Below are 12,439 nucleotides of genomic sequence, written 5' to 3' on the forward strand. Positions count from 1 at the left end.
CTGGAAGGATATGCAGTTATTATGTAGATTTTCTTTATATTATATTTAAGTCATTGGTAAGCTAATTAGACATAGAAAGTTATTTTTATGAATTTAAGACAATTTGAATTGTCTTAAGCTAGGCTGTCTGTAGATGGAAAAAAAGGCAACTATTACATTTTCTAACAGTAGCACATTGCCAGTTTAGTGACAAGACCTTACCATCTCCTCTGTTGTCATGTTTCTCATTGTGCTCCCTAAAAGTTTGATTTGGTTTGCTATTTATGGACACTGGTCTCATGCCAATTGCCTTGACCACAAACATTAAAAGCAGTGTTAACAAGCTCTCTAAAGGCTTTTTGACCCTTAATTTGAAATAACTGCCAAACTATACCCGCAAATAGATTTGCAAGCATTACCTGTCTTTTAAATTTGCCAACCATATTCATGTCAATACATCAGTTCCAACAGTACATAAAATATGAAACTTGTAATATATAATACAATTCTTTACAAATTTATTTAAAAATGTTCTATTATGTTGTTAGCCAGCACTTACTTCAGAAATTGACTTACAATGCAATGAACAAATATTTTTATTAGTAAATACGTGAGAACATTTACATTTTCTATGATGGGCCTTAATAGTGATGTTCTATACAACTGGAATTAACTAACCCCAACTCAAACACAATACATATAAAAAAATAAAAATAATTAGTAACACTTTATAATAACTGCACGCTATTAATCATTAGTTAAGCATAAGTAAACAGTTAATTCTGTTCAGTTGTTTAATAGGTACAACGATAACCTTTCTAATGGAGGATGATACGACAGCCAGCCATGACTTCTGATAACCTTTATTTTTCTTAACACAAGTACTGTAACACACACTATGGGCCTTATCTTGCACCCAGCGCAATTTACTTTGTACAATGACGCATGTATCATTCCTATTTTGCACCCGCGTAAAACGCGCTTTTCCTTCCACAGAAGCACGTCGCTAAACTAGGGAATGAACTTGCGCTCCCTGGGCGGTTCAGCGCAAAAAAGGAGGCGTGTTCCGGCGCAAACGTTCCTTCATGCTATTTTGCAGGTTTAGAAAACAATTGCGCCACTAACCAGGAAAAAATAGTTTAAAGTCAGTGGCGCGTTGCGCATGTTATTCATATGCTATTTTAAGGGCGCATGCTTGGCCATAATCAATGTAGCGTGTGCACAATGCGCATACACTTTGATTCTCTCCTCTACACAGAAGCAGCAGTTTTCATTTTTGCAAATCATACATTATTACGATAGATAGATAGATAGATAGATAGATAGACATTTTATTATAAAAGCATACATCTAGCTTACACATTTACCCAAATTATCATACGCCTGTTTAACCGAAGTTAATTTGGGTGTGTTTCTCCATCCCCAACGTCCCTGACGAGAAAGTCGGTCTCCTCGGCTGTGAAGCGCTCCTCGCGTGCGCCTGGCAAATCCGCCGTTATAATAGGAATCCGCTTTAGAACAAGCGTGCCTGCTCTTAAAGGTGAACTAAGTAACTTTTTTTACCTTAACTGAACAGCTTTGGAGTCATTGGAATGGTTATATTACTTATTTCGGGTTGAATGGTGGTAGTTTCGCACCCCCCTGGTGCCCGTGAGCGGAAAATACGCACTTGCAACTTTGGTCGTCAGGAAGTCTCGCGTGATATCAGGTCTCGCGATGTAAACAATTGCTTTACGGCCAAAAGAAATCTGCTAAAATGCCGTCATTATTGCGCTCCCTCACGCTGTTCGAACCCGAATGAAGAAGACGTTTTAAAGAATATCCCATCTGCTTTGATGTCGTTGATCTGCTAGCCTCTGGTGTCTGAGAATAGCCAACGAGTTTTTACAACAGTGTTGTCAAATATCTATTCCGAAGCTGTGGGGGGAGCTCTAGAGAGAAACCTGCGAGCAAAAAGCGAGAATACAGCGAAGAAATCCTGAAGTTACTGAATGCAGCTTTAAAGGGAATGTGAGATGACGCTCTGATTGGTTTATTTCACGTTACGCCCAAACCACACCTATGAATAACGAAGCTACTTCAGACCAACCCCTTTTAGATTTGCGCCAGGCGCAAGAGTCATTTATCCCGCCGGGAAAATAGCAACAGCGCCAAGACCCGCCCACAAAGTTACTTGCGCTTTGCGCTTTGACACTTGCGTTTCAGATCGTTAAAATAGGGCCCTATATACAGTATTTTTTCCTCACATTTCCAATGCATTCTAATGCTACATAACCTAATACTACATCCTCCTTTCCAAATAAGGCTCCTTCTCTTTTCATCCTTTAGGGGAGCAAAATAAACTTGCAATGAAGAATGCTTAGCCAATTAGCATTCTTACGCAATGTAGTCTAAATAACAGTTGTGTAAAATTTAAACAATACCACAATGCTTTTTTTATTCATACAAACAAATGACAGCAAAACATATTCTGTATTATTATTTTTTTTCTCTAGACTAGAAGGATGGGATAGACTACCCAAAACCTTCAACTGAGTATGGGGATTATTCTGCCCCATTGACCACTCAGTATTTATCCGGGGTATCTCTAACTACATTCAAAGTCCTTTAGATACCCAGGAGGAGCTCTAATCTTGGAAGGATAGCGTCTTGAACATTGTGAAGTCTGTTAGCATACATTCTGAATTTCTGGCGTGACAGTTGAACTTGCAGAGAGTGGAGATGCACGTATATCTGTCAGGTCTGGAAGATCAGAAGATATCACAGGAGTTTTTGGAGTTGGTGAGAGGTGAAATCTGTTTCTCCTCAATGTACCTCTGGGTGTTTCTACAAGGTAAGATCTGGGTGTGCCAGCAGTAGATACAACAGTACCCCTTTCCTTAGTGTCTTTGACCCATACATGTTCACCTGGTTGCATATGCTCATGTCATGTGCTTTGTGTCTTCGGTCGAATTTTTTATTTTTTTTTTTACGTCTGTATGTCAGTTCTTTCTTTTTCAGTATTTCCAAATCTGCACACTTTGGACTGAGCTGAGACGGAATCACAGGAACTAGTGTCCTTATTTTCCTTCCCATGAGGAGCTCGGCAGGACTGTATCCATTGGCAAGAGGAGATGTTTGGTAAGCCATAAGTGCAAGGTAGGGATCACTTGACGTTTTGAGGAGGTTCTTGATTGTCCTCACAGCTCGCTCCGCCTCTCCGTTGCTTTGTGGAAAATGAGGACTCTCGATGTCACATGGTTGAAACCCCAGTCCAACCCCTGTGAAAACATACAGAAACACTCCGAAGCAAACTGTGGCCCATTGTCCAAGCGCACCACCTCTGGGACTCCATGACGTGCAAAGATGGAGTCTTCAACCACTGCTTCCGAAGTCGTCGATGTCAGTTTAGCAACTCAAAGAGCCTAGAAAAGCCCCAGCCACCAAACTGACTGTTAGCTCTCTCCCTGCACTTTGTTACGCCAAGATGTCCCTCATGCAGTTTCTTCAGTATCTCAGCTCGGAGTGACGTTGGAATTACAATCCTGATTCCATTCAATAATAGTCCATTTTGCACAGAAAGAAATTCTCTCCTGAGAATGACAAGTAAGGCTGTAGAGCTTTGTCAGTGGAGAATTTGTCTGGCCATCCTTCCACACAGTATTTCTTTAGCTGCTGGAGTATGGAATCATTGTCTTGGTGTTCTTGGATCTCTCTTTTTCTGTAGCCGATAAACTTGTCATGACAGAGTCAGCATACAAATTGACATCTTCTTTGGAAAGCCCTTTTACCACACTTCTCATGGGAGCTCTAGACAACACATCTGTTGTTGCAATGTTTTTGCCAGCCACATGCGATATGGTGTATGAGAACCTCATAAGACGCATACGAAGCCGCTGAATACGTGGAGGGAGTTCATCCAATTTCTTTGAGCTAAGCAGAGGAACTAGGGGTTTATGATCCATCTCGATGTGGAAATTTTTCCCAATGAGAAACTCAGTAAGCCTCTCACAGGCCCATGTGGCCAGCGCCTCCTTCTCTATTTGCGCGTATCGCTGCTCCGTACAACTGAGAGACTTTGAAGCATACACCACAGGTTTCCATACGTTGTCTGCTTGCTTCTGAAGGAGAACAGCTCCCAGCCCATATGAAGAGGCATCTGCAGAAACAACTGTATCCTTGTTTGTATCATACAGTGCCAAACCTGGAGGTGTTGTCAGTTCCTCTTTGATAATCTCAAAGGCCTCTTGTTGATGTGACCCCCAGACCCACATGTTGAACTTTCTCAATAAATCTCTGAGTGGTTGTGTTTTATCAGTCATATGTGGTAAGAATTTACCAAGGTGGTTGACCATTCCCAAAAAAACACCTCATTTCACTGACATAAACGTGGTTGTGTCATGGCTTTTATTGCTTCCACCTTATCTGGGTCTGCACTCACCCCTGACGCCTCAATGATTTGTCAGAGAAACTTGATTTTCTTCTTAGAAAACTCACATTTCTAATTGAGTGTGACTCCTGATTCCTGAAGTCTCAAGAGCGCCCTCCGCAGCCTCTCGTCATGTTCACTCTGAGTTGGCCCCCAAACGAGCACATCATCCATTTGACACTGTGATGGATTTATTTAATTAATGAACTTTAATTAATCAACTAACATTTGTTTTTCTTGAAGGAACGACATTCATATGCTTGTAAATGTTTCCAAACTCTTTGGGGAAGACTTGTGAGTGTGTGAGTGTGTGTGTGTGTGTGTGTGTGTGTGTGTGTGTATGTGTGTGTGTATAAATAACAAATAGGGGAAGTGAAACTAGACAGATGACTAGTTCTCAAACCTTGTGATAAGTAATCACAAAAACAGAGTTTGCTTGTGCCAATGACAGAGGGAAAAGGTTGGGGCTTTTGAACCAATTGAACCAATCATATTGAAGGTGACATGTTAGTCACTATAATCTTATTTGTTGTCTCGATTCTATAAAAACTGTTGTATCCCTGTTTTCTGGTGAGATTCTCAATGGATTTTGTCTGAGATCCTCCGGCCTTGCTTCTTGGGAGAGATTCTCTGAGAACTGGAGGACGATACGACAGCCAGCCATAACTTCTGTAACCTTTATTTTTCTGAACACAAGTACCGTAGCACACCCAATATATCGTCGCTGTCCGATGAAAACCGTGAATGTCCATTTTGCCGATTTTGAGATTTTTCGACGGATAGAATGTCCAGGTTCATTCCCGTATACAGTATGCTTCACATGTCTAAATGACCAATGAAAAGTTGTGAAATCATGTAATCTGATTTTCACGTATATCCATTTGGTGTCAAAGCTGTCAATCACGCCGCGTATCTCCCGCCCTGTGGAGGCATCTCGCTGATCTAAGCGTCTCTGGAAGCTCAGCATTGGATAGCCGAATAACTCTGTGAGGTAAAGTATCAGCAAACGTTTGTTTTTGACAATTGTTCAAGTTTATTATATATTCGCAATATATTCACAACTGTTATTTACCGGTAAATGGTCTACTCTTGTCACTGTTTATTGTGGAGATGTTCACGCACGGGTCTGTTAACTTAAGCAATACTTTTAAGGTAGTCTAATATTTTTCTGACTAATAAATTACTGACACAGTAAAGGGTAGATTTAAATAAAGAAAAAATGAACTTTAAATAAAGAAAAAACGAAATTTAAATAAAGAAAAATGACATTTAAATAAAGAAAAAACGAAAATTAAATAAAGAAAAACCCGAAATTTAAATAAAGAAAAACGAAATTTAAATAAAGAAAAACGAAATTAAGTTAAATTAAAAACGAGATTAATTTAGATTGATAACGGGTAAAAAGACTAATAGCCTACATGTTGGGTCCGTGTACTTTTTCGTTCATTCATTATTCTATTTCGGAATGAAAGATGAAATGTAAAAAAAAAGGGTGCAGCTTGTTTTTTTTGTTTAAAAGAAAAAAACAGAAATGGCTGTATTTTTTTGTACATAGCATAGCCTACTTTGTTATGATTTTAGTATCATAATGATTAATAAATGCACGCACAATTATCCGTGAACTTTATTTGTACAAATTGCTGCACATTCATTTAATTCTGCATTTTGCACACACAAGTTGAAAGTCTTCAAATCGAGTCTGTAGGTCTACTATACTGTTGAAAGTATGAAAAGTGAACAGTAATAGGATGCACAATTTGAGACGGGTCAGACATGATTTTGACCACTTCATTAAGTTTTGTTTTGTAGAAAACCTTTCTTTAAAGTGAATTTCGTTTTGTATAAATTGTATCTTAATTTTAATAAATTTTTCATCAACCAATTGCCTGGAGTGGATTTAATAAATAAGAAGCAAATATATAGCAGACAATATAATCATGGAGGCGCCCGCGCGGTCACTTGCATTGCAAGTTAACTGGAGCGCATCTCATCCTAACTTAACGAAACTCAGTGCCTCACACAGACATGAGAAAGACATCAAATACACAAAGCTTGAAAAGTCTTTAAACGAAATAATTCAAAACGAAAAGAAAAAGGCTCTCTGATTATGTATGATTATATGATCATATAGCCTAGCCTATTTTGTGAATTGTTCATTCCCGGTTGGCACACATTTTGCTGCCCTTACAAAAGTGCCGCTCTAGGCAATTGCCTAGTTCGCCTATATGGACGCACCGGCCCTGGGGTCAGCAATGAGTGTATTGATTCATTGTCCCTTCATAGTTTGCAAGAGACATTTAATAAACTGAGACGTAGGCTATTTAATAAACTGAGCGTAGCCTATTCATCTGTCAATATGAAACGCGACTTGGCCATTCTAATTAATGATCGGAAGAACGCGTATCGACCACCGTTACTGTAAAATATGCACGTATGTCCATTTAAACTCGATTTTGGTCAAATGTGGATTATATCATTACACTGGCAAGAATATGGTTAAATTTAAAGATGCCGTACCAAGTATGACAATGCTACGTTCAACTGTTTTTGAAATTACAGTGTTTTTTTCACTTCCTGAAAAGTAACCGTTTTGGACATACGTGAGTTTCATCGGGCAGCGACGATATGTTCCACACATTTCCTATGCATTCTATTGCTTCCATACATAACCTAATACTACAAATTCATCATTTATAAAGCATTAATAAACATAAATAAGCAATTTATAAATACAGCTATAAATGCTTTATTCTTGGTTTAAAAGCATATCTATAATGTGTTTAATAATTGTATTTTCATACTTTATTAATGATCAATTTATCATTTCTAAATGAAGTATTGCATTATTTACAAACCAGTTATTTTGGAGTTGTCAGTGGTTCATAAGATCACTTAGAAAGTGTAGGTGAATGATTAATAACCTATTTAAATGTACATTCATACATCTTATTATTCAGACATATAGTAATAGTTACTTAGTGCTTTGTCAAATGCTTTATTAACATGTATTTCTGTACACTGTAAAAAAAAATCAAAATTTTACAGAAAAGATTTTTTGACTATCATTTTCTTTAATTTTAAATTGTACTCAAAACACTGTAAAATGACAAATAATATCTGTAAAATAAAAATTCAGCTGTTATTTTAGGTATTGTGACATTAATGACAAATTACAGTAATTCACATTTTTTATACAGAAAATTGATTGTATTTTCATACAGAATTTTTTCTGTTTTCTTAAATTACATAAAAATTTATGTAAAATTACAAATATAATCTGTAATTTAACAGAAACAAAACAGTTAAATGATAAAATGGTCAAATGACTGTCAGCTCCCCAAAAAACTGTAAAACATCCTAAATTAACTAAACTGAAAAACACTGTTATTTTACAGGTATTTCCTGCATAATCGCGATCATATACCTTCATTGTAAAAAAAATCGTAAAAAAAGGGTCAAATGACTGCCAGCTGCGGCTGCCAAACAAAAACCTTAAAATTAAAGTAAAATATGCTAATTTAAATAAACCGAAAAAACACTGTTATTTAACAGGTATTTCCTGCATTATTATGATCAAATACCTTCATTGTAAAAAAATCGTAAAAAAAAGGGTCAAATGACTGGCAGCCACGGCTGCCAAACAAAAACCATAAAATTAAAGTAAAATATGCTAATTTAAATAAAGTGTAAAAAACTTTAAAATAAATTTGATGTCACCATGATTGAGATCAGTGTCTGCTTTAGTTGGGCTCATGACCCTTGAGTTTTAACTTTTGTTTTTCTCTGGCTGCTTTAACTGTGTGTTTGATACACATTTGTTATGGCAATAAATGCTGGAGAAAATATCAGGTGATCTTGGTCATATGATGACCTGATTTTCTGACATGACAGTCAAATCTATGAATGTATTAGCTTAGATTATATAATATGTAGATGGAATTTAGCTTTATACAAAGTCTATAATTAATGTTGTAATTTTTCACATGACCCTTGAAATATTGTGGCATCAGTATTATAACAATCTGAAAAAAAAAAAAAAAATATATATATATATATATATATATATTGTACAGAAAAAGTTTTGAGCTGGTTTTTTTAGTAGTATAGAGACATCACGAATCAACATGGGGGGGTGGTGTGGCGCAATGGATAAGACACATGCCTTTGGTGTGAGAGACCCGGGTTCGAATCCACTGTGAGACACCAATGTGTCCCTGAGCAAGACACTTAACCCCTAGTTGCTCCAGAGGCGTGCGACCTCTGACATATATAGCAATTGTAAGTCGCTTTGGATAAAAGCGTCAGCTAAATGAATAAATGTAAAATGTAAAATGTAACATATGAATCTCAACAATGGTGACAACCAACAAAGCCTTTTTGTGACTTAATAGTAATTCAGATTTTTTTTCATTGTCACCATTGTTGCGATTCATACGCTGATTCTTGATGTCTGAGTGAGTCTATGTGATCCTGTCAAAACATTTTCTGTATAATAACTTCATAAAATCTGAGTATCACAGCACTGCAGGATCTTCTATTGCAGTTTTGTCAAGCAAAATTAACAACTAATATTTAACGACTTAATCAGATATTTCACTTCAGGTGGTATTAATAAAGCAGGACACTACATAATGACTATTATCACTAAAAAGTGACAAATATCATCTGATCTGAGTTTCTCTTGGATTGCTACAATTACAAATGTGCATCAGAGACACACAGTTAATACAGCCAGAGAAACATTAAAGTTAAACACTAAAAGGTCAAGAGCCCAACTAAAGCAAACACTGATCTCCATCATGGTGACATCAAACTTTATTATTTTCAATAAAGCTTCAACTTTTTTTTTTTTTTTTGTATGGCAGCGGTTTTTGTATGGCAGCCATTGCTGACAGTCATTTGATTGTTTTTTTATGGGATTTTTTTTTACAATGAAGGTGTTTGATTGTAATAATTCAGGAAATAGCTGTAAAATAACAGTGTTTTTCTGTAAAACATTTAAGGAAAATTTCTGTAAAAGTTTTTTGCACATTTAAATAGTTTATTAATCATTTACTTACACTTTCTAAGTGATCTTATGAACCACTGACAACTCATAAATAACTGGTTTGTAAATAATGCAATACTTCATTTAGAAATTATAAATTGATCATTAATAAAGTATGAACACACAATTATTGAACATATTATAGATATGTTTATGAAATCAAGAATACAGCATGTATAGCTGTATTTATAAACTACTTATTAATTCTATTAATGCTTTATAACTGATTCATTAACTGTTTACTAATGCATAGCTAATGATTAATAGCCTGCATTTATTATAAAGTGTTACAATCATTTTTTTTTTTTTTTTTTTTTTTTTTTTGGGACAGACTTACAGTTTTCCAGCATTTGGTCCGCCTCTTTGCTATAATACCCCACTCTTACCGTCTTATGACGAGTCCCGCTTCTCTCCGGATCCTCCACCAAAATATGCCAGCCCCATGACTACTACTCATCCGCCTGACACTACCACCTAGACTTCATTGCGTGTTCGAACAGCCACGCACACGTTAAGACGCTGTGGACTACCCTTTCCCCCACTAGCGAGACATCTTCCCAGCATCCTCCTATCTTTCGGCCCTGCCAACGATACCTCCCATCAAAAAATGGACAGTAGTAGGCTGGAAACATCATCTGGCCCAAAATTTCCTGTTCCCATGCATAAACAACTTAATTCCTCTCAATGAATATTCTCTCAAATACCACGATATAGATCACGCGATCCGATACGATAAAAAAACATGGGTCATGGGGCTTGGCTTGCCAAAGCTGACATCACTTCTGCCATCAAGGTGATGCCTATCCATCCGGATCCATGGCACTTATTTGGGATATGCTAGCACTGGGTACAACGATAGTTGGACAACTTTCGGATGCAAAAGCAACCCCAAGATTTTTGACATGTTATCAGAAGCTGTTTGCTGGATTTTGTCTAAGAACTATGCAATTCCTCACCTTATTCACCTGCTCAACGATTTTAATTGTCTTGCCTCCAAAGCTATCCCAGCTGCGCATATCCTAAGCATATCCTAAGTTTTTCCTAAGCTCGGGATCCGCATAGCCCAGGAGAACAAAATGTGCCCATAATAATCCTTTTCTCATTGACCCTCATAAACAGCCCAATTTGCTCCAAACGCGAACTCCTACCCCTGCTCGGCCACTTAAACTTTGCAATGCACATAATTCCACAAGGCTGTCCCTTCATCTCGCATCTTCTGTCACTTGTGTCTTTGCTCCATTCGCTAGAGGATCAAATTTCAAAATCAAAAACTCAGGCATGCCGCCACAAACTCAAGTTATGGATTACCTTCCTAAAACATTGGAATGGCTTATCTTTTTTCTACAACAATCTCATTTCTTTCCCCGTCAATATCCAACTGTTCACAGATGCAACTCCCACAGTCAGCTTTGGGGGATTTGATCAAGATCGCTGATTTGCTTCTTCATGCCCCTCATGTGATCAATTTATCATAACTGCTAAGCACATTCTCGGGTCTAAAAATCAAAGCTGACTCTCTGTCACATTTTCTGTTTTAGAAATTCAGCCAGCTGGCTCTGGAGGTAGACCAATACCCAACTCCATTACCTCATTATTGAGAGCTAATTTTATAAGATAGCATGCAATTTATGCGAGCGGAAATAAAGATGACACCTATTTGGTCAGAACTACTCTAGGGATTGGACAAACATCTGAGTTTAAAAACTAAAGACACAACCAAAGCATTGGGTTAAGGCCAGTAAAATTGGTTAAGACTGGTAAAATAGGTTAAGACGGAGGTTGAGACCAAACAGCATCATGCAAGCCACCTAACTACTCTCGTCTCACTTATTTTTATTTTCCTTCTTTACTTAGTTTATTTTCTTTCCGTTGAGAGTCTCGCTTTCTAAGTTAAGTTTTGCTGCAAAGCTTCAGTCAATAACTCAATAGTTTTTGCTAACCTCAAACTTCAGCCACGAAAAACTCCGCTCCATTCATTCACCAACACACCAAATGATTGGCTTCCCAAGATGTCACTACAGACATGGAATCCCTTTCAGCAAAAATGCCACAGAAGGGAATCTCCATCAAAGACACAAACAACAAAAGCAAGTAACTCCTTCAGATTCTAGACTAACTGGTGCATGGTCATGGTCATACAATTTTATAACTCCCCCTAGGAGTAAGAAACGATAGAAGGGTTAAATTAATGATTGATGTTTCATTCAGGTTAGGTCTTAGAAAGTGCATATATTGCTAGAAACTTGGGATTTAATAATACAATTTTCTTAAAACTCATAAATAAGTGATTCTGTCAAAATTCACTATAAAATTAATTATTAATTCTATTTGAGCTAAAATGATATCGCTCTCTTTTTTCCTACCTTCAATTCAGAAGCAATTTTAAGAAAGGTAAAGTTGATCGACTAACGTCTTTAACCCCTTTCCAGTCAGCCCCAATTTTGGCAAGTGATGCATGCATGACATACCCAAAATAAAAAGGTTGCTGCTCATAAGTCATTCTGAATAGACACATAACCAACATATATTTAGAAAGCCAACCCTTGAGAGTTTACAGTTCAAGACTCAAAATTAACCAGACTGTTATTAATATTGAGATATATAAGCTCAAACTGTCACGAACCCCTGGTCGTGATCCTGGCTCTGACTGATTTGAGATTGCTAGTGGGCGTGTTCTCTAGTGATCCTGTCTTCTCACCTGAGGTTCATCATGTCAATCAAGCACACCTGTTCCATATCAAGCAATCTACTCTCTTATAAAAGCCAGACCAACTTTCCAGTCCCCGCTGGATCGTTGTACCATTCAGTAGGAGTACACGTCAGCCGACCTATATCCAGAGATTTCTGAATTTTGTCTTTTGTTGGGTGTAACGGTGGTAACCCGATAATAAATTCAAATAATCAACCAATGATTGTTCAAATAAAAGTTAGTAAGTTCGGGCGCCAGGCAGGTGTAACCCTGCCAATATTTTCAGGATAATAACCCAGTTAGCTTAGATGCCACC

This window comes from Rutilus rutilus, assembly GCF_951802725.1.
Source record: "Rutilus rutilus genome assembly, chromosome: 9".
NCBI lineage: Eukaryota > Metazoa > Chordata > Actinopteri > Cypriniformes > Leuciscidae > Rutilus > Rutilus rutilus.